The sequence below is a fragment of the Saimiri boliviensis genome, chromosome 1 (assembly GCF_048565385.1).
Source record: "Saimiri boliviensis isolate mSaiBol1 chromosome 1, mSaiBol1.pri, whole genome shotgun sequence".
NCBI lineage: Eukaryota > Metazoa > Chordata > Mammalia > Primates > Cebidae > Saimiri > Saimiri boliviensis.
The window spans coordinates 270,344,498-270,371,039 of NC_133449.1; the positions used below are offsets into that span (position 1 = coordinate 270,344,498).

The 26,542-nt window shown below is 47.5% G+C and overlaps 1 protein-coding gene and 1 pseudogene across 6 annotated transcripts in view; one reads left to right on the top strand and one right to left on the bottom strand.

The window, feature by feature from the left end:
- Positions 1-26,542, bottom strand: part of PDZD2 (PDZ domain containing 2) — a 472,221-nt gene that overhangs the window by 391,794 nt on the left and 53,885 nt on the right. The gene's annotated exons all lie outside the window — the stretch shown is intronic.
- LOC101045089 (myosin light polypeptide 6-like) lies at positions 24,396-24,866 on the top strand (annotated as a pseudogene).

Here is a 26,542-nt window from a genome sequence, read left to right on the forward strand (position 1 = left end):
CACTTGAACCCCAGAGGCAGAGGTTGTGGTGAGCCGAGATGGCACCACTGCACTCCAGCCTGGTGACAGAGCAAGACTATCTCAAAAAAAAAAAAAAAATGAGGCTGTTAGTGTGGGCCCTAATCCATCCTGACTAGTGGCTTTATAAGGAGATTAGGGCACAGAGAGACAGCAGGGATGCGTAAGCACAGAAGAGGACACAGCAAGAAAGCAGCCATCAGCAGGACAAGGAGACAGGCCTCAGAAGAAACCAAACCGGCCAACACCTTGATCTTGGACTTCCCACCTCCGGAACTGTGGGATGGTAAGTGGCTGTTGTGTAGCCGCACGGCCTGTGGTCCTTTGTTACGGCAGCCCAGGCAGACTAAGATCCCTTTCTTTCAGGCCTCCCAGCTTCACACTGGAGCCTACAGACTCTTCTATGGGACCTGGACTGGAGCTTCTGGCTACCAAACCTTCTACCCCCAGGCCCATCTGAGTCTCCTGCCCCAGTTTATTCTCCACACCCCGGGCTGGGCAGGTGGAAGATCAGATGACAGTCCTAGGCTGGGAAATACACAGGGATGTCCTCCATAAATCAGCAGATTCCCAGCTCGCCATCCCTACTGGGAAGTCACTCCTTAACACACGCATCCTGCCCTCCTTAGCATCTCGCCTTCCTTCCTCTGCTCTTTTCCAGCACCAAAACCAGCGAAAAGAGTGACCTTTAAATTCCATTAGTGCAAGATGAGTTATAGGCAGGAGCTGACAGCACTGTCAAACCAGACCCCTTCAGAAAGCCCCAAGGGAAATTAGGAGAGGAAGAGAGGCAAAGAGGAGGTGGGAGGGGCCGAGACAAACTGTCTACCTCAAATTTGTCCCTGGGACTTGTGCTGGCTCCAGGCCCCTTCCAGAGACAGTGGTTTCTAGGGACAACCAGGCATCTGAAGCAGGACTCCCTGGGTGGCAAAGCCCCCGGGAGGGCTCCCACCTTCCCCTGCCAGGCACCCCTCCTGCACTGTCTCCTCCCAGATGCCCACCAGCAGCGGGTGACGGCTGCTCTGAGTTAGTGCTCAGGCTCTGAGTGTCACAGAAGACAACAGGAATGGGGACGTCCCACTCTAACCAGCCTATCGGAGGGACTGGTGGCGCACAGCCACGTGGAATCTCTCATTATAATCAGTGGAGACGGAGAAGGGACAAATTCAGGGACAGCTTCAGAAGGTAGGATCCACCAAGCTTGAAGGCTGGGAAGGTTCAGGGAGAGGGAAGCAGGGGCAAATGTGGAGCTAAGATCACTCAAGTTCTGGCTTACATGGCCAGGTAGGTCATGGGCACCATTCTCAGGTAATAAGGACCCTAGGAGAAGTAGGTTTGGAGGTGACTGTGGCTTTTAATAAGGCAATGATCACGTTATAGTAAATGTATGTATGCATCTCTTTCCCAGGCTAGACTGTATTCTCCTTGAGGGCAGAGACAGTGATTTAGGCACTTTATATACTCCAGTCACAAGTTTGCAGCATTCATTAAGCATTTACAGAACAAACATGAACTAAGGGCCTCCCATATGCCCAGGACTAGCTCCAATACCATACACAGGATCTAGACTCACAAAGGCCAGACACAACTGGCACTCAATACACACTGTCTCATGGGTAAATATATATATATATATATTTTGAGACGGAGTTTTGCTCTTGTTACCCAGGCTGGAGTGCAATGGCGCGATCTCGGCTCACCACAACCTCCGCCTCCTGGGTTCAGGCAATTCTCCTGCCTCAGCCTCCTGAGTAGCTGGGATTACAGGCACGCGCCACCACGCCCAGCTAATTTTCTGTATTTTTAGTAGAGACGGGGTTTCACCATGTTGACCAGGATGGTCTCGATCTCTTGACCTTGTGATCCACCCGCCTCGGCCTCCCAAAGTGCTGGGATTACAGGCGTGAGCCACCGCGCTCGGCAGGTAAATATTTTATTATTTTATTTTATTTTATTTTTGAGATGGAATCTTGCTCTGTTGCCAGGCTGGAGTGCAGTGGTGTGATCTTGACTCACTGCAACCTCTGCCTACTGGGTTCAAGTGATTCTCTTGCCTCAGCCTCCCAAGTAACTGGGACTACAGCTGCGTGCCATCATATCCAGCTAATTTTTGTATTTTTAGTAGAGACAGGGTTTCACCACGTTGGTCAGGATGTTCTCAATCTCTTGACCTCCTGATCTGCCCACCTTGGCCTTCCAAAGAGCTGGGATTACAGGTATGAGCCACTGCACCCAGCCTCTTGGGCCTCTTGGGTAAATATTTTAAAGGATGATGTATTGACTTTTTTTAAAATTTTACTCTTAATGTTTTGGCATTTAGGGCCTTGTTGAGTGGGGAGAGACTTCTTCTCCTAGGGCTAGCCAATTCTTAGAGATAACAAATCACTTACCTTCAGTATACCTTTCATATATAAACACCGATCAATCAAGAGGCCATACCCAACCCCCCAGCCTCTTCCCACTACCTCTTTGATTGAATTCCCACACAGAGCCCCCTGCCCTAATCATTCCAGGGCCAGGTATCAGATCACTAGGGACAGCCCCTGTGCCCCAGAGCCCACTAAAATTATTCAAATTGGCCTTTTTTTTTTTTGAGACTGATTCTTGCTCTGTTGCCCAGGTTGGAGTGCAGTGGTGCAATCTCAGCTCACTGCAACTACCTCCTGGATTCAAGCGACTCTCATGCCTCAGCCTCCCTGGTAGCTGGGATTACAGGTGCCTACCACCACACCTGGCTAATTTTTGTATTTTTAGTAGAGACAGGGTTTTACCATGTTGGCTAGGCTGGTCTCGAACTCCTGACACCTCAAGTGGTTCCCCTGCCTCTGCCTCCCAAAGTGCTGGGATTATAGGTGTGAGCCACTGTACTGGCCTACAACGAACTTGCCAGCTCTAAACCTGCTTACCCGGCCTTGTCCCTTCCTTCCCTCAAAACCACAATGAAGATACTTCCCCATACTTTCCCCTCACTTTCCTTCCGCACCCTGACCCAGTGTATCCAGGTGTGGCCCTGTGTGGTGTTCTGGGTCTCTGTTTCTAAGGATCTGTGAGTATAAGCCTCCTTCTTCATGACAGTCATTTCTATGTCTGTGTCTCTTACCATACCTGATTAAAACAAATCCCAGGCACATTTTAAAACAGATGGCTGAATGTGAATAAGCATTCAGGAACTGTAAATTCATAACTCATTCCTTCCAAGCAGTGCAAAGTACATCTTCTTCAAAAGAGAGAAAGGAGGTGTTGGTCCTATCTATCATTAGGTTGAAATTGAATGAAGTGAGAAAGAAAGCTAGTTTTGGGAGAAGATGGGCATGTAATCTCAGCTACTTGGGAGGCTGAGGCAGTAGAATCGCTTGAACCTGAGAGGTGAAGGTTGCGGTGAGCAGAGATCACGCCATTGCACTCCAGCCTGGGCAACAGAAGTGAAACTCCATCTCAAAAAGAAAGAAAGAAAAGAAATAGCAGAAGAGGGGCCTTCTCCATCTGCCCTGCAGGGAGCTTTGCACGGGCTGAGAGAATGCAGGATGATCAGTCAACATTTGCTACATCAAAGTCAGAATCATCCTTGTCAGGAATGACTTCATGAAAGCCATGTAAGCCAACAAAGACATAAAGGAACCATCTCTTTTATGATATTTCTTTCTCAATGGTGGCATCAGAAGCTCCCATTAATCCAGAATGATGAAATGGGATCGTGGATACACAAAGCATGTGGCTCAGCGTCTGGTATCAAGTGAAGGCTCCACAAATTATACTTGTCACTGCTGTTGTTCTTAGCAATTGGTAAAATGGAGTCTGTGACCAAGTGGCTTTTCTAATGAACAACTTTTAGGTGACCAGCTACTAAAAAGTCAGTAAAATTCATTCATTTGACATTGTGGCTGAGCTGTATGCAATTTTATCTTCCTTAGATGATCCTGAATTTACTTTAAGATGTCATCCAGCTCCTAGTATGTCATAAGTAAGATTAATTGCCTCTGTATCGTAATGATCACAAAATCGATCCTGATTTATTTGGTTTCTGGATGTGCACAAGGAAACTCAGTGGGGACGCTGGGTGACCCACAGAATTGCTGGACCAGGAAGAAGCATGACTTCCCTATGGGGCATCCAAAGACCTATGAACTTTACCAGGTATGCCAGCCATGTGTGTTTGTCTCCAGAAGAACCAATCTAATCTTGAAGAATTCATTTCTTCAAGAAACTTCTTTCATAAAGCCCTCTCTACTATAAAGCCCTCTCTACCAGAGGCCAGAGAGGAATAGACAGGAAACAGGTATCCAAGAGTCCTGCCCAAAATTAAGATGTTTACTTTTCCCACGTTACCTTATCAACCCATGGATCATCCCAGGTTCCACAGAATCAGACACTTTATTTCTTAGAAATAAAGTAACCTAAGTTATGTGTCTGTTTCTTCACATTTGTCTTTAGGGACTTTATATGCCCAAGCAGATGAACTCAAATAGAGCAACACATGACTCAAAGGATTTCTGCCAAATCCACTTCTCGATTTTGAGTTGCAGATACAGGATTATAAGCACCTGAAAAATATTAGCCCTCCAGCAGGAAGAAGAAACAAAACCTTCCCTTGGACGGTATGAGGCTACAAAGTAGGGATGCTTGAGCACCTGTTCCCATTCCCAAAATACCTCCGAGGTTTCTCCTACCTCCTCAGTGACACCATTTCCCTCTCTGGAGTCTTTAAACATCCCCCATTCATCTACCAAAATACTGATGGAAGCATCTACATGATCATTCAAATAACAGATAACAGCAAGGACCGTAGAAGGCCAGACACGAGTGGAACCCACAGATACAGCATTAGGAATCACTCATGCATCAGCCCTGGTGGCCTGACAAACTCAATCAGAACCAGCATTGGGGGGTACCTGGCCCACAGCTCTGCTTCAGCCCTGGCTGACCTCCCTCATTTTCAGTCCAGGCAAGCTTTTCTGGCAAAACTCACTGAGCCAAGCTAGTGGCTACAAACCTATTTCCATCACTGATGCCTGTTTGCAGGGAAACACGGATTCAATATGTTCAGATCTTCTTCTGATACGTGTCTTCAGTCACTGCCATCAGAAGTAATGTCAGTTACTCACTGGGTGTTGGAAGGATGGATACCGTCTTGGGCCATTTGTGTTGCTATAAAGGAATACTTGAGGCTGGGTGATTGATAAAGAAAAGAGGTTTATTTGGCCCATGGTTCTGCAGGCTGTACAAGAAGCATGGTGCTGGCATCTGCATCTAGTGAAGGTCTCAAGACGCTTCTGCTCATGGGAAGTGGAATGGCCGGGTGTGGTGGCTCACGCCTATAATCCCAGCACTTTGGAAGGCTGAAGCTGTCCGATCACCTGAGGTCAGGAGTTTGAGACCAACATGGTGAAAACTCATCTCTACTAAAAATACAAAATTCGCTCTGTGAGTGGCACATGCCTATAGTCCCAGCTACTCAGGAGGCTGAGGCAGAAGGATCACGTGAACCTAAGAGGCAGAGGTTGTAGCAAGCCGAGACTGTACCATTACACTCCAACCTGGGTGACAGAGTGAGACTCTGCCTCAAAAAAAAAGCTGTCATGTAGAGATCACATGGTGAGAACGGAAGCAAAAGAGAGGAGACGGAGGTGCCAGGCTCTTTTTAACAATCAGCTCCAGCAGGAACTAATAGAGAAAGAAGTCACTCATTACCACAAAGACAGCACCAAGCCATTTATGACAGTTACACCTCCATCAACCCAACACCTCCTGCTAGGCCCGACATTAGGGATCAAATTTCAACATGAGATTTGCAGGGCTCAAATATCCAAACCATAGCAGACACCAAGATGTACTTTTGATTTCAATCATCAAGCAGCCTAATTGGGAATAATTAGTTTGCAGATGAAAAGATAATTAACAATGCACGGTAGTGTCACATGGTGGGAAATCACGTAGCCCAAGGTTATAGAAATCCAGAAGCTCGGGTCTTCCAGCAGAGCCCGGAGAAGGAGGCGGATCCTGAAGGCCAGGCAGTGAGCCCTGCAAACGAGGGATCTGGGCAATCACATGCAAATGCAGACGCCAATCGATATACCTGTCTCCCTTCTGGTGAGACCAGAGCATGATCAGACCAGGTATGGAATAAATCTAAATGGCACAATGCCACTCCTCAATGCCATACCCAAGAGAAACACGACCAGTATCTCTTGGCACTGAAGCTTGACATGGTCTCAAAATCCTTGTCAACACTGTGGTCCAGGCAGACATAGTCTGAGTTAGCAGATCACTGGGTCAGAATTATTTACTTATAGGATGCAAGGAAAAAGCAAAGACCTGGAACCAACCCAAATGCCCATCAATGATAGACTGGACAAAGAAAAAGTAACACATATACACCATAGAATACTATGCAAGGAACAAAGAAGGCTCATGTTGGGTACATCTCACTCCTGCAGTCAGAAGGAGTTTTGATCTTCTGGCACAGTTAGGCTGACACACAAAGACCCTCTGGCATCATTACCCTCCATTGCCCTTAATGCGACCCCAGACTCCAAATCCTTTTCCAACTTTACCCTCAAAGACAGCTGTCTTCAATTCCTGCCCTTTTCTGTGCACACAGGCCACTTCCCTACTGAGAGGTAAAGTGTATTCCTCCACTCCTTTCAATCCAAGCTGCTGCGTGGCTGCTCAGCCAATGGAATACAGCAAAAATGCACCATGCTATGTGGCTCCTAAACTTTAGAAGAATTAGCAGCTTAGCTTACTCTCTCTTGGGAGCCACGAGCTGCCATGTAAGAAATCTAGTGACCCCACTCAAGAGAGCACGTGGAGAGACCGTATGGAAAAGGAGAGGCCCTGTGACTACAGGGAGAGAGAGGGAGAGAGAGAGAGAGAGAGAGAGAGAGAGAGAGAGAGAGAGAGAGAGAGAGAGAGAGAGAACCAGCCATCCCAGCGCCCCAGCTGAACCCAGTTGTCCAGCTCTTCATTGCCCAGGTCTCTGACCCAAGAGCAAAACATTCCTAGGACCTCTGGATCAGCCCAGCCATGAGCTGACCCACCAAGAAACCCAAGTCAATGCCATGTGATGCAGAGAACCGCCCCACCAAATTCTGGCCAAATAATCATAATCAATAAAATGACTGTTCTCTTAAGCTGCTGAGTTTGGAGTGCGTCGTACTGCAGCAACAGGAACCAGGATGATGTGTTCACGGGGCCCACTCCACAGCAACTGTAAGTGCCCCTCAGGGCTCTGGGTTCTCACAGTGATCCCTGCAAGTGCCGTGGCCTTACCATGTCTAACTAAAGTCGGGGACCTGCACTCTGGACTGAGATGCCACACTTCTGATCACCCACAGCCTGGGCCTCAGCTCACCACCAACTTCCCTCCTTTAACTTGCCATGTACAGTTTCTCAAGAACTCAAGTTAATTACTGACTTCCAGACTCAAAGGTTCCAAGTGTTGTCTATTGGTTATTCTATTTTTAAGGAATACAAAGGGTAAACTCCCACTCCTTCTGAGGCTGGTACCTTTGAGAGCTGCAGTCAGTGACAGGTTCAGTTTCACAAAGACAAGCCTGCAAGCCTGCTGCAGACAACCCTCACCCTGCTCCAGCCACAGGCAATCGTGGATCGGGGAGGGGTTTGTCCCACTAAAGTTGGCTGTGGTCCTACGGTTCACAGGCTCCATCTGGCTCATTTTATACATGAGGCCACTGAGGTTTGTTGATGAGGCGTGGCTAGTTCAGGGTCACAGAGGAAGTGGGTGAAGACTGCAGCGGACGCCCACCCTGAGTCACATTTCAGGAGTGACTCGCTACCTCCTTCCATCTCTCTGCACTGACGGCTCCAGGGAAATGCTTCTTTTGCACACGCTCCAGCTTGTGCATGTCCTTTAAAGTTCCCTTGGCTTAAGCCATATGTGCAGTCAAGCATAGACTTGCTTCTGCTTTCGGGTCTTTATGCAGGAGCTCACTGAAAAGCTCACCCTAGGCAAGAGCAAAGAGACCCTCTCCTCTAACTTTCCTTCCCATCCCCTGACAGGCATACACAGGGTAGCTCGGGGTACAGCACATATTCCGGTTTAGTACTATACATACAGACCCTCTGCCCTTTAATTAGGTTGGACTGCAAATTCTGGTGCAAAGCCACAAGGAATGAGCCTTGCTGGTTTTGTTTTAGGAAAAAGGGCAGTTCAGATCCCTTTACCAATCTCCATCCATGACGAACATCCGGCACGAACCCGGTGTCTAGGAATGCCTTTAGCTGCTCTGATCCCCAGCTTGAATGTTGTGGCTTGGAGGCATCCCACAGAGACTCTGCAGCTGGGAAGAGCTCCCAAACAACAGTTACTATCACAAGGCGTGGCTGGGAATTGTTGCAACATGTACTTTTGTGTATGTATCTTTTTTCTTTTTACAACACGGGCTTTTTATTATAAATAAATACTTCCTCTATGCCAGACACTATACTAGGTGTTTTGCAAATAGGTTATCTCCTTTAATTCCCACAATAACCTAATGAGGTAGCCTCTCATATCTCTATTCTTTTTTTTTTTTTTTTTTTTTTGAGCTGGAGTTTCACTCTTGTTGCCCAGACTGAAGTGCAGTGTTGTAATCCTGGCTCACTGCAATCTCCACCTCCCAGTTTCAAGCGATTCTCCTGCCTCAGCACCTCAAGTAGCTGGGATGACAGGCATGTGCCACCATGCCCAGCTAATTCTGTATTTTTAGTAGAGATGAGATTTCACCATGTTGGCCAGGCTGGTCTCAAACTCCTGACCTCAGGTGATCGAACTGCCTTGGCCTCCCAAAGTGCTGATATTACAGGTGTGAGCCACCACACCTGGCCATGTCTCTATTCTCTAAGATGAGGAAACTAGGAGTCAAAGAAGCTGGAAACACGCTCCAGGTGATCAGCAAGCAAGCTGCAGAGCTGGAATGTGGACAGAAGTTCAGCCAACTCCAAAATCCACGTTCTGCATGGATGGTGCCGGTAATGACGCTGACTTGTCAAAACTTTATTTAGCACCACAAACCTGGACTAATTTACTTAAACTTATCTCCATATCATTCACGAGTGCAAATCATGTCAAATACGTAAAACTGCCACTCAGGTAACTGGATGGAAAAATGCACCGTGCCACCAGGTGCTACTGGGATCACAGAAATACAGTCCAGCAACCAAAAAGGAAGTGCAAACTCTTTGCATGCATCTTTCAAACAAAATTTCATGGACCTGTTACTTTTCTTTAAATTCTCTTTTATCTTTAAATCACTTTCACAGATTCTTTGCTTTGCAACATTTAGCCCCAAATCTCCCCAGCATAGGAACAGAGCTACGGGTGAGCAGCTGTTCCCAGTCTACACTCCCTAAAAGTGGGTGCTGCTTTTCAACCAGTTTTATTTATTTATTTATTTATTTTTGACACGGAGTCTTGTTCTTTCACCAGGCTGGAGTGCAGTGGCACGATCTCGGCTCACTGCAACCTTCATCTCCCGATTCAAGCGATTCCCCTGCCTCAGCCTCCTGAATAGCTGGGACTACAGGCAGGCACCACCACACCCAGCTAACTTTTTGGTTTTTTTTTTAGTAGAGACAGGGTTTTACCATGACCAGGATGGTCTCAATCTCCTGAACTCATGATGTACTCGCCTCGGCCTCCCAAAGTGCTGGGATTACAGGCATGAGCCACCACGCCCAACCTTTTCACCTTTTCAACCGGGAGAAATGTGTTGACGTGACCTTTTTTTTTTTTTTTTTTTTTGAGACCGAGTCTCACTCTGTAGCCCAGGCTGGAGTGTAGTTTTGCAATCTCGGCTCATTGCAACCTCCGCCTCCCGGGTTCAAGTGATTCTCCTGCCTCAGCCTCCAAGAGTAGCTGGGATTATAGGCATGTGTCACCATGCCTAGCTAGTTTTTGCATTTTTAGTAGAGACAGGGTTTCACCATGTCGGCCAGGTTGGTCTCAAACTCCTGGCCTCAAGTGATCCACCCATCTTAGCCTCCCAAAGTACTGGGAATATAGGCGTGAGCCACAGCGCCCAGTCATTGTGACTTTCTTTATGGCCTTGGAAAAGATACTGAAGGAAGCTTGGTGAAGGCAAAGCCCTAGAATTGCAGGGGGAGGTGTTTTTTCTAAACCCACATTTGCCTATCATTCAAGATGTGCTGAAGAGAAAACCGACCCAGGACAAACCCTGGCTCTCACCTTCTCTCTCGTTCTCTTTCTTTTCTTTTTTTTTCTTAGACAGGGTCTTAGTCTGTCACCCAGGCTGAAATGTAGTGCCATGAGACTCACTGCAGCCTTGAACTCCTGGGCACAAACTATCCTCCTGCCTCAGCCTCCATGTAGCTGAGATCACAGGCATGTACCACCATACCCCACTGACTTTTTGCTTTTCTGTAGAGACGGTGTCTCACTTTGTTGTCCAGGCTGGTCTTGAACTCCTGAGCTCAACCAATCCTCCCGCCTCAGCCTCCCAAAGTGCCTAAGCCACCGCAACTGGCATTATTATCATAACCATTTAAAAATAATTGCTGAGGCCGGGCACTGTGGCTCACGCCTGTAATCCCAGCACTTTAGCAGGCTGAGGAGGGTGGATCACGAGGTCAGGAGATCAACACCATGCTGGCCAACATGGTGAAACTCCATCTCTAAAAATAATAATAATAATAATAATAATAATTGCTGAAAACTACCCAGGCCATCAAGAACCAAGTTGCAAAGAAAAGATAAAATACTGGGCTTCCCTTAATGGGTTATCAAAGCAGCCCACAATTAGTCCTGAGCTAAAGGTGACCAGAAATTGACTTTGGCCCAATACCACGTGGAAGTCTAGCCTCAGACCCACCACGCTGCACAGTTCTAGAGGCTCCACTCATGTCGTAGACTGGGCAAATTTTACTTCCCTGAATTGGTCAATGCACAGGATGCACTTGGTGACTCAACTTTACAAAGAAATCTTGATTTTCAGAAACAGCATTTCCTCTCAGGACGAAACAGAAGCATCAATTTCTCCTTGAAATAACTTTGAGACCTTTGGAGGATCTTCAGTGGATGCAAAGTAAAAAAAGAAAGAAAGAGGCTAGGCTTGGTGGCTCACACCTGTAATCCCAGCACATTGGGAGGCTGAGGTGGGTGGATCACGAGGTCAGGAGTTCAAGACCAGCCTGGCCAACACGGTGAAATCCCGTCTCTACTAGAAATACAAAAATTAGCCGGGTGCGTTGGCATATACCTGTAATCCCAGCTACTTAGGAGGCTGAGGCAGGAGAATCACTTAAATCCAGAAGGTGGAGGTTACAGTGAGCCGAGATTGCGCCACTGCACTCCAGCCTGAGCGACAGAGCAAGACTCCATCTCAAAAAGAACTAACGAAAGGAAAAGAAAGAAAGAAAGGGTGAGCTTTGGAGCTATAGAAGTGAGTTGGGAAAGAATAAGCATAATCTAAGTTCAGAAGACAGCCAAAGAAAAACAAATGGCCAGGCTCCTGCCACGTGGCCCCTTCTCTAGGACACTGGTTTCCCATGGGCCATTTATGGTTGGGACCAGATGCTGTAAATGAGGGGTATGCAGTGACCACTGCTGTCCCCCATACCATCTATTCCCATGATGTGCAATTTTAATTTATAATTGTGGATAAGTCATATATGTGCTCAGAAGGGGGGCAGGGAATGGCCACAAGGGGCCAGGGATTTAGATAAATAGGCTGTAAAAGATTCAGTGAAAAACACCAGACCAAAATTGAAGAGGTTGGCCTTGATCGGTTCCACTCCAAGGGCATACCCTTCCTGCCTCCCCCAGCCTGGTATTGTTACATATCTCTTGAGAATGAGGCCCAGGAGCTGCTGTTACTCTGCTGTAGGAGTGAGACAGCTCTCACGTATTTGGGGACATGAAAAAGAGCATCTCAGAATTGATAATGTTTCAAGTCTCTTCTAAAATTGAACATCTTGGCCGGGCATGATGGCTCACACCTGTAATCCCAGCATTTTGGGACACTGAGGCAGAAAGATCATTTGAGGTCAGGAGTTCCAGACCAGCCTGGTAAACATAGGGAAACTCTTGTCTCTAAAAATAATACAGGCTGGGCGCGGGGGATCATGCCTGTAATCCCAGCACTTTGGGAGGCTGAGGAGGGTGGATCACAAGGTCAGGAGTTCAAAACCAGCCTGGCCAACATGGTGAAACCCTATCTCTACTAAAAATACAAAAATTAGCCAGGCGTGGTGGTAGGCTTCTATAATCCCAGCTACTCGGGAGCCTGAGGCAGGAGAAGTGCTTGAACCTGGGAGGCGAAGGTTGCAGTGAGCCGAGTTCGCATCACTGTACTCCAGACTGGTGACAGAGTGAGGCTCCGTTAAAAAAAAAAAAAAAAAAAATTAGCCGGGCATGATGGTATATGCCTGTAGTCCCAGCTCCTCAGGAGGTTGAGACAGGAGGATCACTTGAACACAGGAGTTGAGGCTACAGTGCAGTATGATTGCATCACTGCACTGCAGCCTGGGCAGCAGAGTGATGAGACCCCAAATTAAAAAAAAAAAAGCAAGTTTACTTTTGCAGTAGTTTCCATGTGGGTGTGGCTCTATCTTTCTATACAGACTGTATTACTCACATTAGCCATAATGAAATGCCACAGACTAGGTCACTTGTTGCAGAAATTTCCTTCCTCCACAGTCCTGAAGGCTAAAAGTCTGAGATAAAGGTGCTGTCAGGGCTGGCTTCTGGTGAGTCCACTCCTCCTGGCTTGTCACTTCCTGCTGTGTCTTTCTTCCGTGCACAAGCAGAAAGAGCATGCTCCATTTCTCTACCTCTTCTTATAAGGACACCAGTGTTACTGGACGAGGGACCTACCCTTCAGACCTCATCTAACTTCAATTACTTCCTTCAGAGCCTTACCACCGAACACAGTCACACTGGGGGTTAAGGCTTCAACACGTGAATTGTAGAGGGCCGGGCATAATTCAATTCAAAACAGAGGTTAGAGGTCTTACAAGGAAATGATGGGATTGCTTTTTTTTTTTTTTTTTTTTTTTTTTTGAGACAGAGTCTCGCCCTGTTGCCAGGCTGGAGTGCAGTGGTGCGAGCTCAGCTCACTGCAACCTCTGCCTCCCGGGTCCTAGCGATTCTCCTGCCTCAGCTTCCCAAGTAACTGGGACTACAGGCACATGCCACCATGCCCAGGTAATTTTTGTATTTTTAGTAAATACGGGGTTTCGCCATGTTGGCCGGGCTGGTATCAAACTCCTGACCTCAAGTGATCAGCCCACCTTAGCCTCCCGAAGTGCTAGGATTACATGCGTGAGCCACTGTGCCTGGCCTGCTTTTGCTTTCAAATAATTCTGCCCAGGCTCTCGCTTGTAGCTGCTCACCGTGCTCCTGGCCTCAGTCAAGAGGCTCCTCCCCACTCACCACATACCTACCTGTCAAACTGTGCTTCCCTGCCTCCCCTGCGCGTCAGCCTGCTGCCCACACCAGCCCTGCCCCTTGCAATAGATCCCCATCTCTCCCAGATGTGACCTGGCCAAATCCTGTCCCCACTGCCTGCTAAACCTGTTCCTTATTTGTAAATTGAGGCCTTCGCTGAACCTATTACTACATGTGCTTTGTCTACAAAGAAGTTGAGAGACAAAACTACATCTGGCCACTGGCAATGTACACAGGACCATACAGCAAACATCTTAGCCACCTCATTCATTCATTCAACAAATATTTATTGAACACCTACTACATTCAGCCATTAATCTCGTTGTGTGTGAGCCATCAGTGACTACAACCAGCAAAGAATCCTTCCCTCATAGAGTTTTGTATTGTTGTTTTGAGATGGAGTCTCGCTCTGTTACCCAGGCTCAAATACAGTGGTGCGATCTCGGCTCACTGCAACCTCCGCCTCCTAGGTTCAAGCAATTCTCCCTGCCTCAGCCTCCTGAGTAGGTGAAATTACAGGCGTCCACCACCACGCCCGGCTAATTTTTGTATTTTTTAGCAGAGATGAGGTTTTGCCATGTTGTCCAGGCTGGTCTTGAATGCCTTGCCTCAGGTGATCTGCCTGCCTCGGCTCCCAAAGTGCTGGGATTACAGGCGGGAGCCACTCACCTGGCCCCCTTCATAGAGTTTACATTCTTCCTATCCTAGTCTTCCTGCTCTTACTTTCCTTTTGCCCTGATTTCTTCCATTTCTAAAATATTTATTGTTCTGTGTCTATTTCAGTCACATTATATTTAACGGTATTTCCAATCTTATTACACTATACAAATCTATAACTTAAGGTACTGTATATTTTTCGAAAGAGTCTAGTTGTCTTCAACAACAATTAGGTGGAGTTACTGTAAGAAATAAATTAGATGATATGTATAAAATGCCGAGCACATTGTCAGAGCTCAATGCAAATTAGTTTTCTTTCTTTTTAAATCCTAGATATTTAAGATCAACCTCAAATTCCGTGTCTATCTAGGAGTCTTTACTGGCACCAGAAAATGCAAGGATTTTCTCTTCTTTTTCTGTGTTCTCTTAGTACAAATTCATCCCCCATGTTGATATCCTGCTATAGTCTTTCATAAATTATTCTCTAATTCTCTCCCATGTGTGCATCAGCCTTCCTTAACATAGATGGTAAACTTCTGGAAGGAACAGAGCCAGTACTCGTGTGTGTGTGTGTGTGTGTGTGTGTGTGTGTGTATGTATTGAGATGGAATCTTGCTCTGTATTTTTTGAGATGGAGTCTTGCTGTGTGTGTGTGTGTGTGTGTGTGTGTGTGTGTGTGTGTGTGTGTATTTTTTGTGACGGAGTCTTACCCTGTCACCCAGGCTGGAGTGTAGTGGCATGACCTCAGATCACTGCAACCTCCACCTCCCAGGTTCCAGTGACTCTCCTGCCTCAGCCTCCAGAGTAGCTGGGACTATAGGCGTGTGCCACCACACCCAGCTAATTTTTGTATTTTTAGTAGAGACAGGGTTTCACCATGTTGGCCAGGATGGTCTCAAACTTCCAGCCTCAAAAGACCCACCCACCTCGGCCTCCCAAAGTGTTAGGATTACAGGCGTGAGCCACCAAGACCCGCCAATATTCGTAATTTGTACACTACAATCCAGGTTTCTGTAAGAGCTGAAATAATGTGCATTCTCTCATTCTCACTCTATATTTTATTTTTAAAATCTGGCCCTGTTTGCCAAATAATACCAGTTTTCCTAATTTAGGTGAGGGGAGCTCTGCATTTAGAAGGTAATTTGATTTACATTGCTAGAACACATTCATCATTTAGCATGACGAAAAAGGCAATGATATTCAAATAACAGAAACATTTCATGTAATTAAGAGCAAAGGGCAAGAATATTACAGTATATTCTATAATAGGAAAAATGTGTAGTCAAAATATCTGAGGAAAAGAGCACTAGTTAACTGTGGCATGTCCAGTGGATGAATGCACTTAGGTTTTCAAAGAAACACGTTTTGAAGGGTCCTTACTGCAATGAGAAGGTACACACTGTGTGCTGCTTTGTTGTGGGAAAGGCAGTATGTGAAATATAGACCATGATTCCAATTTTATAGACATTCTATTTACATGTATACATACATATAGAAAAAAAAAGATTTAGAAGAAACTTCTTAGAAATGAATAGTATTGTAGGCTACGAACGATGGCTCATGCTTGTCATTCTGGCACTTTGGGAGGCCAAGGAGGGTGGATCACGAGGTCAGGAGATAAGAGACCATCCTGGCCAGCCAGCCTACCTGCTTCCTTCCTTCCTTCCTTCCTTCCGTCCATCTGTCCATCCGTCCATCCGTCCATCCTACTATACTTTAAGTTCTGGGATACATGTGTAGAACATGCATTTGTTTCATAGGTATATATATGCCATGGTAGTTTGCTGCACCTGTCAACCTGACATCTATTTTTTTTTTTTTGAGACACAGTTTCACTCTTTTTACCCAGGCTTGAGTGCAATGGCGTGATCTTGGCTCACTGCAACCTCCGCCTCCTGGGCCCAAGCAATTCTCCTGTCTCAGCCTTCTGAGTAGCTGGGATCACAGGCACGCGCCACCATGCCCAGCTAATTTTTTGTATTTTTAGTAGAGACGGGGTTTCACTATGTTGACCAGGATGGTCTTGATCTCTTGACCTCGTGATCCACCTGCCTTGGCCTCCCAAAGTGCTGGGATTACAGGCTTGAGCCACTGTGCCTGGCCTGACATCTAAGTTTTAATCAATCCATTATCTAGGTTTTAATCAAGTCATCTAGGTTTTAAGCCCTATATGCATTAGGTATTTGTCCTAATACTATCCGTCCCCTTCCCCCCGACCCGACAGGCCCCAGTGTGTGATGTTCCCCTCCCCGTGTCCATGTGTTCTCACTGTTGAGCTCCTACTTATGAGTGAGAACATGCAGTGTTTGGTTTTCTGTTCTTGTGTCAGTTTGCTGAGAATGATGGTTTCCAGCTTCATCCATGTTCCTGCAAAGGACATGAACTCGTTCTTTTTTATGGCTGCATAGTATTCCATGGTGTATATGTGCCACATTTTCTTTGTTCAGTCTATCATTGAGGGGCATTGGGTTGATTCCCTAAAGCACCCTATAATTCAGGCTTTCCACAAAATCCAATGGCTGCTCTTTACAATTAAGGCAAAAACTTCTCTGAAAATAAAAACAAGTGCTTTGTTCTTCCCATTTAGACAGCATGAAGCCCAGTGCTCTTCCATGTATGAGTGGAGCTGAGAAGACCAGCTGGTGACCAGTGGTTACTCCCAAGAGCAAACACAGGAAAGAAAGCAAATGTGAGGGCAGAGGCCATCCTCAGCCAGGCCCTCTCCCCTGCCCCGGCAGACAGAGAATGGAATTCATAGCTGCTTGATTCCTCCAGCCAGCAGCCATGGCAGTATTTTTAACAAGGCATAAAACTTGCAATTCTATTAAAAACACATGTCTCTTGTTTCAAAGTACTATTAGCAACAGCCACTGAGAGTCAGTAAACACAGCGTCAACCAGGGAACACACTCATTCGACAGAGCCTCTAATGCTGAGTATTCTATATTTTACAAAGAAACCCTGGTTCTGGCAGGAAGAAATTTCGAGATAATCTCAAGGGCTTTCTCTCTGACTTCTAGAGACTGTTCAACCTGCTTGAAAACACTAACTGTTCTCATTCTTAACCATTTCCCAAAGAGAAGAGAGAATGTCAGTAGGCCAGACTTTTCAAAGGCAGGGTATGGAGAAGGAACCGCAAAGTGGGCAAAGTGGAACTCGAGGCCTGGGAAGCCGATTTCTGCCCTTACATCCGTCATCGTCAATGCGTGTCCGTGGGAATTCTATGGGCACCTTTAAATTAAGGAGAGAGGTCGGACGCGGTAGCTCATTCCTATAATCCTAGCACATTGGGAGGCCGAGGCAGGCGGGTCACAAGGTCAAGAGATCGAGATCATCCTGGCCAACATGGTGAAACCCCGTCTCTACCAAAAATACAAAAATCCGCTGGCATGGTGGCATGCGCCTGGACTTCCAGCTACTCAGGAGGCTAAGGCAGGAGAATCGCTTGAACTCGGGAGGCAGAGGTTGCAGTGAGCAGAGATCACGCCACCGCACCCCAGCCTGGAGACAGCACAAGACTCCATCAAAAAAAAAAAAAAAAAAAGGCATGGGGAGAAATGGACTGGTTGAACTCTTATATCCAAGGCCTAAGGCGGGGAACTTGAGCCTTGCTTTGTCAAATCCAGCTTTAAATCTCTTTCCTCACTTAGCAGTTATAGTAGCTTAACTTGTTTAAGACTTAGTTTTGCCATCTGTCCAGCAAAGGAAAACACTGATGCCTCCCTCACGGGATGGCTTAAAGATTAGATGAGACAAAGAAAAAAAAATGCCACTAACAAAGGGCTTGGCATGTAAAGCTCCATAACTCTCATCCCCGCTCTGCTCCCAAGAATACTGCCCTAAAGCCCATCAGAAAGTAAATATGAAGAAAAAATGAGCCAAGGTCGGGTGTTGGGGATGGAGAGACAGCCAGCAAATCACTAAGAACTGTGTATTTACAAGCGTCAGTTTCTGCCGGAACCCAGGCCATGTGGCTGCTTAGAAGCCAGTTCCACGCACTCAGGTTATCAGGCATTTAAATGTTTCCCTTCAAATCCTGATGTTTGGGGTGGAGGGGGAAGTAGGGAGGGGACCTCCAGATCAGATATTTTAGACTCCAGGAGAGGAAACAGAAAGCTCTATTTATCTGGGCTCCCCAGCTTGCTAATTAACTTAGGGACTGGAAACTATTCTCATGTATCGGTGGCGCCTGCACCATCTTCTCGTTATTAGAAAAACATCTGCTCATTATCCCCATGGTTTCTGAATGTGAGAGAGAACCAGAGTTGCGTTCCCAGATGCAAATGTGTGGCATCAAAGCTGCCTCAGGGACTGGTGGCCCCATGCAGAGTCGGGGGCTTTGGGAGATTAGAGGCAGTGGATTAGAACAGGCAGTGGGTTTTCTAAATAAGACAGGAAGAAGGCTTTCATGTGTGAGGATGCAGAAGGGATTGTGAGCAAAAAGACACCTGTGAGTATAGCTAAAGGGCTCCCACTGAATAGGTCAGGAAAAAGGACTTCTCAGCTGGGCGCGGTGGCTCACGTCTATAATCCCAGCACTTTGGTAGGCTGAGGTAGGTAGATCAATTGAGTTTGGGAGTTCGAGACCAGTCTAGGCAACATGGCAAGTCTCTACCAAAAATACAAAAAAAAATTAGCCGGGCATGGTGGCACATGCCTATAATCCTTAGGGGGGTGAGGTGGGAGGACCACAGGATCACTTGAACCTGGGAGGTAGAGGTTGCAGTGAGCCGAGACCGCACTTCTGCACCCCAGCTTGGGTAACAGAGTGAGACTGTCTCAAAAAAAAAAAAAAATTCTCCAGGCCTGCCCCCTTTTCATGTCAAATTCAGGTTTTAGCCATGGGACAAATACTCATGGAGGAGCCACTGTGTGCTCAGCATTGTGTCTCTACAACAATCCAGCCCTGGGGTCTAGAGACTCAGGTGTCAGATGGCAGGTGGCTCCAGCACTGGAAGCACACCTCTCCCCCCTCCGGCACAGCCAGAGGCAGCCTGTGCTTCAGCTGACTGAAGGCCTGGGAAGCAGACAGCCACCTGAGAGATGGGAGCCCAGGCGCAGTGATGCCTAGCTCCTGACATTCAGAAGAACTCCCTCCCTTTGCCCTCCCAATCTAACGGCAACAAGTGTGAGAGGTTTCCTGGGATATGGGACCCTCCTATGCTAATGCCATGGCAGTCCTGACAAACTAGGATGAGCTGGTCACCTTAAAATGTTCCATCTCTCTTCCCTTTTCCTCCTCGGCCAGGTAATGGCTTCACCCTTCCCTCACCAGGAAACTAGTATCAATCAGCTTAAAATTTTTTCATGCCTCAGTTTTCTCTATTTGTAAAAAGGAAAGGCTAGGAGACTTTCTTTCCCAGGATGTTGGGGATCTTTGCAGGGCCTGGCAGGGAATGCAGCCACCCTGGCCTGAACAAACTGCACACAGGATGAGACAGAGGCCACCTAACTAAAAGGGCCGACAGCAGGATGTGGGTGGAGGAGAAAGGAAGCAGGGACGCAGGAAGGGAACAAAGGGAGAGGAGATGAAAGCAAAGACCTCAAGCTCCCACCTACCACTGAAACCATCTGTTTAACTCAGGCATTCCAAGCTCATCCTCCACCAACTGCCGGCCAGCCTCTTCCCCCCGCCCCCTCCTCAGCCTCCGCCTCTGTCTCTCCTCCCTCCTGCCTCTGGGAAGGCCCCACCGTGCACTCCTGGCCCTGAAGTCCGGAATTACCTTGGCTTTCTTCGTCTTTTATTCCCGCTAGGCCTAACACCTTCTCATCGTATGGTGTCTTCCTCCCAATCTCTCGCACACCTCATGTCCTCCGGTCCATCCCAATGGCCTCTGCCTGGCTCTCACTCGGGCCAAATCACCTGTCCCCTGCAACAGAGCCAGGAGGCTCCATCTGTCCCATTCCAGGCCGGTCTCCACTCTGAAGCCAAGTGTGGTCTCTGGAATACATAGAGCTGATCCTTAAGATCCTTCAAGGGTTCCCCAAGCTTTAAGGATGGCATTTAGACTCCTTAGTTAAATCTCTCAACCTCCTTTATTTCTTTTTAAATTAAATACAAGGCCAAGTGCGGTGGCTCATATCTATAACCCGGGAGTTTGAGACTGACCTGGCCAATATAGTGAAACCCCATCTCTACTAAAATACGGAGGAAAAAAATAAATAAATAAATAAAACCAGCCTGACGTGGTGGTGCATGCCTGTAAGTTCAGGTACTCAGGAGGCTGAGGCAGGCGAATTGCCTGAATCCTGGAAGCGGAGACTGCAGTGAGCCATCACGTCACTACACTCCAGCCTGGGTGACAGAAGAAGACTCTGTCTCATAATAAATAAATAAATAGGCAAGCAAGCTAGAAATTGGGTTTTGCCACGTTGCTCAGGCTGGTCTCGAACTCCTGGGCTCCAGCGATCTGCCTGCCTCGGCCTCCCAAAGTGCTGGGATTACAAGAAGCATGAGCCACCATGTCTGCCCTCAACTCCTTTCTAATGTGGCACTTCTGAGCACCCCAGACTGTGCCTTTGCCCCTCACTCCCTAGGACTTTAGCCATGATGAGCCGCGGGTGCTTCCCTGGACACTCCGTGCTGCTTTAGGCCTCTCTGCCTTCAACATTCAGCTCAAAAATTCCTTCCTCTGGGAAGCCATTCCTTAACTCACCCCTCGTCCATCACCTTCTTGAGATTGTTCCGATTAAGATGCTTTTCTTCTTTCCTGCCCCAGTACTCTCCACCATTGCACTTACCACCATGAACAGGAGGGTTAGGTTCCTGTCCTTCTCCCCTGCCAGAATATAACATCAGTGAAGACAGGGTCTTCACAAATACTCGTCTTCCTATGCCTAATGGTAGCTCAGGGCTTGGAGCATATTACAAATAACTGTTGAATGAATGAATGAAAACCAGCAGCCTTGTCCACACACAATACCAAACCCCAAAGCAGCTTCAATGTCAGGGTCAGATCTTCTCCACTGCTAAGGGAATAGAAAATACTCCAAGCAAACACACATCCTCTGCCTGCCATTCCAGCCCTCCACAAACCACAGCAGGGAAAAGGGACGGGGTCACAAACCAGAGTGGCTCCAAACACAGATGGCCTCTGGCTGCAGCCCGAATCTGCAGGTACTTCCTACTTAATTCCTGGGCCTTGGCGCCCTCATTTATAATATAAGGATGATAATAACACCCGTCACCATATTGTCATGAGGAGTGAATGGAATTATATATGTAAAACATTCAGCACTTTGCCGACACTCAGTGCTGCTTCCACCCAGCCTTCTTTTTCTCAATGTTCCCACAACAGAGGCAGAGACTAATAAAATTTGTATTCACAGTGCACTCAGGCAGCTCCTGCTGGGTGAGATTCAGTCTAAGAAATAAGGAAGGAGGCAGAGACTTGCTTTCCCAACTGTAGCCTGCAGGTGCTCAGCTACTGCCAGGGCACCCCAGCCAGACCCAAAGCTCTCTTTCTTGGCTTGGGGGGAGGTGGTATTACTGAGCATGGCAATCTCAGAGGCCTCCTGGTACCCACGGAGCAGCTGGAGGGGGTTTGGGCCAGTGTCCTCTGCCCCTCCCCTGCTGGTTCAGAGCCGGAGGAACAGATTGGGCAGTGGGCTTTTCTTCACTTTGGAGATCACCATTTCCTGCAAAGAAACACAGGATAAAAGTCTAACAGAGAACATGAAGACGTGTCGACAGTGAGTGGTTCTCTTCGGGTACAAGATTCCAGGTGATTTTTAAATCTTCTTTATGTTCTTTCAGATTTTCTTTTCCTTTTCCTTTTTTTTTTTTCGAGACAGAGCCTTATACTGTCACCCAGGCTGGAATGCAGTGGTATGATCTCCGCTCACTGCAACCTCTGCCTCCCAGGTTCAAGCGATTCTCCTGCCTCAACCTCACAGGTAGCTGGGATTACAGGCGAGTGCCACCATGCCCTGCTAATTTTTGTATTTTTAGTAGAAAAGGGGTTTCACCATGTTGGTCAGGCTGGTCTCAAACTCCTGACTTTAGGTGATCCACTCACCTCAGTCTCCCAAAGTGCTGGGATTATAGGCGTGCGCCACCATGCCTGGCTGGAATCCTGGTATTCTTTTTATTTATTTATTTATTTATGTTTTTATAAAGACGGGGTTTCAGCATGTTGGTCAGGCTGGTCTTGAACTCCCGACCTCAGGTGATCCACCTGCCTTGGCCTCTTAAAGAGGCTATGGAAATACAGAAGGGAAGCTGGGAGCAGTGGCTCACGTCTATAATCCCAGCACTTTGGGAGGCTGAGGCAGGCAGGTCACAAGGTCAGGGGTTTTAGACTACAATGACCAACATGGAGAAACCCTGTCTCTACTAAAAATACAAAAATTAACCAGGCGTGGTGGTGGGCGCCTGTAATCCCAGCTACTCAGGAGGCTGAGGCAGGAGAATCACTTGAACTCTGGAGGCAGAGACTGCAGTGAGCCAAGATCATGACGCTGCACTCCAGCCTGGGCAATGGAGCGAGACTCCATCTCAAAAAGAAAGGAAATAGAGAAGGGTTAAAAAAAAAAAAAAAGTAAGACAGCTGGCAAGAGAGGAGAACTTTGGGAAAGAAAATCGAAAGATGCCTAAGGCAGAATTATGAAGACGTTATACACCTCTGTCTCCCTCACGATGTCTTCAGAAAAACAGACACTCTTCCCCAAAAGGCTTCAGAGGTAATACTGGGTGGGAACCACGGAAGTGCTGTATTCTGTTTTCAAGATAGGAGGCAGGTGAAAGCAAAGGCTGACCAAGGAGGCCCAATCAGATCTTTATAACACCCGAAGAAAGAGGCTGCCCCTGCCTGAGGGTTCATGGTGCAGTGGAAGGATGTCCTGGAAAGAAACCAGCCTCTAAGGTGGTGTGCACCAACAAGGGAGATGGAAAGGCCTTGGCACAAAATTTCAGGAGCATCAAAAAACTCAGTCTTGGCCAGGCGCGGTGGCTCACGCCTGTAATCACAGCGCTCTGGGAGGCAGAGGTGGGCAGATCACAAGGTCAAGAGATCGAGACCATCCTGGCCAACATGGTAAAACCCCATCTCTATTAAAAATATAAAAATTAGCTGGGCATGGTAGTGTGTGCCTGTAATCACAGCTACTTGGGAGGCTGAGGCAGGAGAATCGCTTGAACCTCGGAGGTGGAGGTTGCAGTGAGCCGAGATCACCACTGCCCTCCAGCCTGGCAAGAGTTGAGATTTTGTCTCAAAAAACAACAACATAGTTTGGGAGGCCGAGGTGGGTGGATCATGAGGTCAAGAGATCGAGACCATCCTGGTCAATATGGTGAAACCCCATCTCTACTAAAAATACAAAAAATTAGCTGGGCATGGTGGCGCGTGCCTGTAATCCCAGCTATTCAGGAGGCTGAGGCAGGAGAATTGCCTGAACCCAGGAGGCGGAGGTTGCGGTGAGCCGAGATCGCACCATTGCACTCCAGCCTGGGTAACAAGAGGGAAACTCCATCTCAAAAAACAATAACAACAATAACAACAACAAAAACTCAGTCTTTAGGACAACTCATATTTTAATGCAGCTTTTGATAAAATCCAAGTTAATACAAAAATGCATGATGAACGAAACTTCAATATTTTCAGTAAAAACTGGATTTGAGAACAGGGCTGGGATTACAATGAGGTGAGCTGAGGCTGCGTTGTACAAGTGTGAGGTCAGATTCTGTCTTGATTTCAAACATAAATATTCAGTTCAACGTAGATATTCTGGCATAATTTTTACTTTTTGAAATGTGGCATCAAAATGTCATTGACTTTGATGGATGAGGTTTTGGATATCCCCAAAATCTAGGTCTCATCAGCAGCCCTGAGAGGGGGACACCCAGGAACGGGAGGACCAGCCTGGCCAGAAAATGAAGGACACAAGCATTCAAGGTGGACTTTGAAGAATCAACAGGATGGGTTGCTCCCCATGGAGTAGCCATTCTTTATCCCTTTCCTTTTAGTCTGTCTCTGTTGCCCAGGCTGGAGTGCGGTGGCATGATCTCAGCTCACTGCAACCTCCGCCTCCCAGGTTCTAGCGATTCACCTGCCTCAGCCTCCCGAGTAGCTGAGATTATAGGCACGTGTCACCAAACCTGGCCAATTTTTCTATTTTTAGTAGGGACGGGGTTTCGCCATATTGGTCAGGCTGGTCTCAAATTCCTAACCTCAGGAGATTCACCTGCCTGGGCCTCCCAAAGTACTGGGATTACAGGCATGAGCCAGTGCGCCCAGCCTAGTCCTTTACTTTCTTAATAAACTTGCTTTCACTTAAAAAAACAAAGCCATTACTGCAGGAGGAGAAGGTCCCGCAGAGCTGAGCAGTCAAGATGTGTGACTTCACCAAAGCCAGTCCGCAGAGTTCAAGGAGACCTTCCAGCTGTTTGATGGAACGAGTGACGGCAAGATCCTGTACGGCCAGTGTGGGGACGCAATGAGGGCCCCGGGCCAGAACCCCCCCAACGCCGAGGTGCTCAAGGTCCTGGGGAACCCCAAGAGTAACAAGATGAATGTGAAGGTGCTGGACTTTGAGCACTTTCTGCTCATGCTGCAGACAGTGGCGAAGAACAAGGATCTACCAGGGCACCTATGAGGGTTATGTCAAAGGACTTCGGGTGTTTGACAAGGAAGGAAATGGCAGCACCATGGGTGCTGAAATCCAGCATGTGCTTGTCACACTGGGTGAGAAGATGACAGGAAGAAGTAGAGATGCTGGTGGCAGGGCATGAGGGCAGCAATGGTTGCGTCGGCTGTGAAGAGCTCGTCCGCGTGGTGCCGAATGGCTGAGGAGCGTCCGTCTCCCCGGAGTCCGTGCCTTTCCTTGTGTGAATTCTGTGTCCAGCCTGAAGGCTCCCTAGGCTCTCCTGTCTCAGCAGCTTTCTCATCTTGTCTCTCTTGGATGATGTTTGCTGTCACCATTCACCAAACAAACCTGCTATCTGGTCCTCAAAACAAACTAACAAACAATGGGATGTAACATATGCAAAAAAGGTATGTACTGTAAAGGCGATCTAGGCCAAGGCCCAGCCTGTACATGGCAGGAAGGACACAGTGTGCCTGGGGCAAGGGGCAGCCGAGTGCGTGCCACGAGTGCCCAGTCCCATTTCCTCTCCCAGGCCTCCTTCCTCACAGGTGCTGAGGCATTCAGCATCTCGTGAAGCATCTCCTATGCACCAGGTAGTGCAGATTCAAAAACACGAGAAAATGCCGAAGGTACAGTCACTATCCACAAAGAGTTAATGTCAAGCCAAGACACCCTACGCTGAAGACGGCCAACCCTATGGTTGTGTCTAGTTTTTAACATTCTACAAACGTTGTTGTTTTTTGTTTTTCTGTTTTGGAATGGAGTCTTGCTTTGTCGCCCAGGCTGGAGTGCAGTGACGCAATCTTGGCTCACTGCAACCTCCACCTCCCAAGTTCAGGTGATTCTCCTGCCTCAGCCTCCTGAGTAGCTTGGATTTCAGGTGCCCTCCACCACGCCTGGCTAATTTTTGTATTTTTTGTAGAGATGGGGTTTCAGCATGTTGGCCAGGCTGGGATTACACACATGAGCCACTGTGCCCGGCCTACAAGCATTGTTTTGTTCTTGACATTCTAAATGCAACCATCATTACAGAAGCATTTTATTTAGGAGTGGCCTAAATTCTATCATTTTCTTTAAAAACAATATTCAATCCTGGGCAGTTATGATGCAGTTAATGATGATCCATTTCAAACGGGGCTTTGACAGATGAAATCCCTCTTGCTCCTTCTCAGCCTCGGAAGCAGGAAGGAGTTAGTTTTCTCATGTCTCATCTTCTAGGTGAGGAATCTGAAATTCAGCATTAAGCGACTTCCTTTAAGTTTTCTGACCATAAGGGCAGAACTGGGACTAGAATCCAAGTCTCCCAGCTCCTGAACAGAGACTGACGGTCCCTTCATTAACTGTGTATGGGGAATATGGGAGCGAACTGGAAGGCAATTTCCCCTCAGCTCCATCTAAACTTTGCTAACAAAGCAACTCCTGGCTTCAAGCTGATCCCTGGAAGCCACGAATGCAGACAGACACTTTGGGCTTGAGTCTGAGCTCCCTGCTGGTGATGATGGGAGACTGTACAGCCCTAAATCTTCATTACTGAAGGAGACAGAAAAGGAAGCTCTTTTCTCACTGTCCTTCTGCCCTCAGCCCAACACTCCTCACTACTCTGAGCTCTGAGCAGGCAGAGGCCCCAGACACCTCACATCCAATCATGAGCAGCACAGCAGGCTCCTGCCAGGCTCTATCCTCCCCATCAGGGACTTCACTTTGCACACCAAGGTCCTTGCCAGATCCAAAAGCTGCCTCTTTCTGGCCTGAAGTTAAAAAACAAACAATCCGCTTAACTTAAGCCAAGCAGCAGCCATAACAGCAGCAGCATTCAAGGCTGAGCAGGAACGCCAGCCCGCACGGTGGTCCGGGAATGACGCCGATTCCCCTGGCCCTG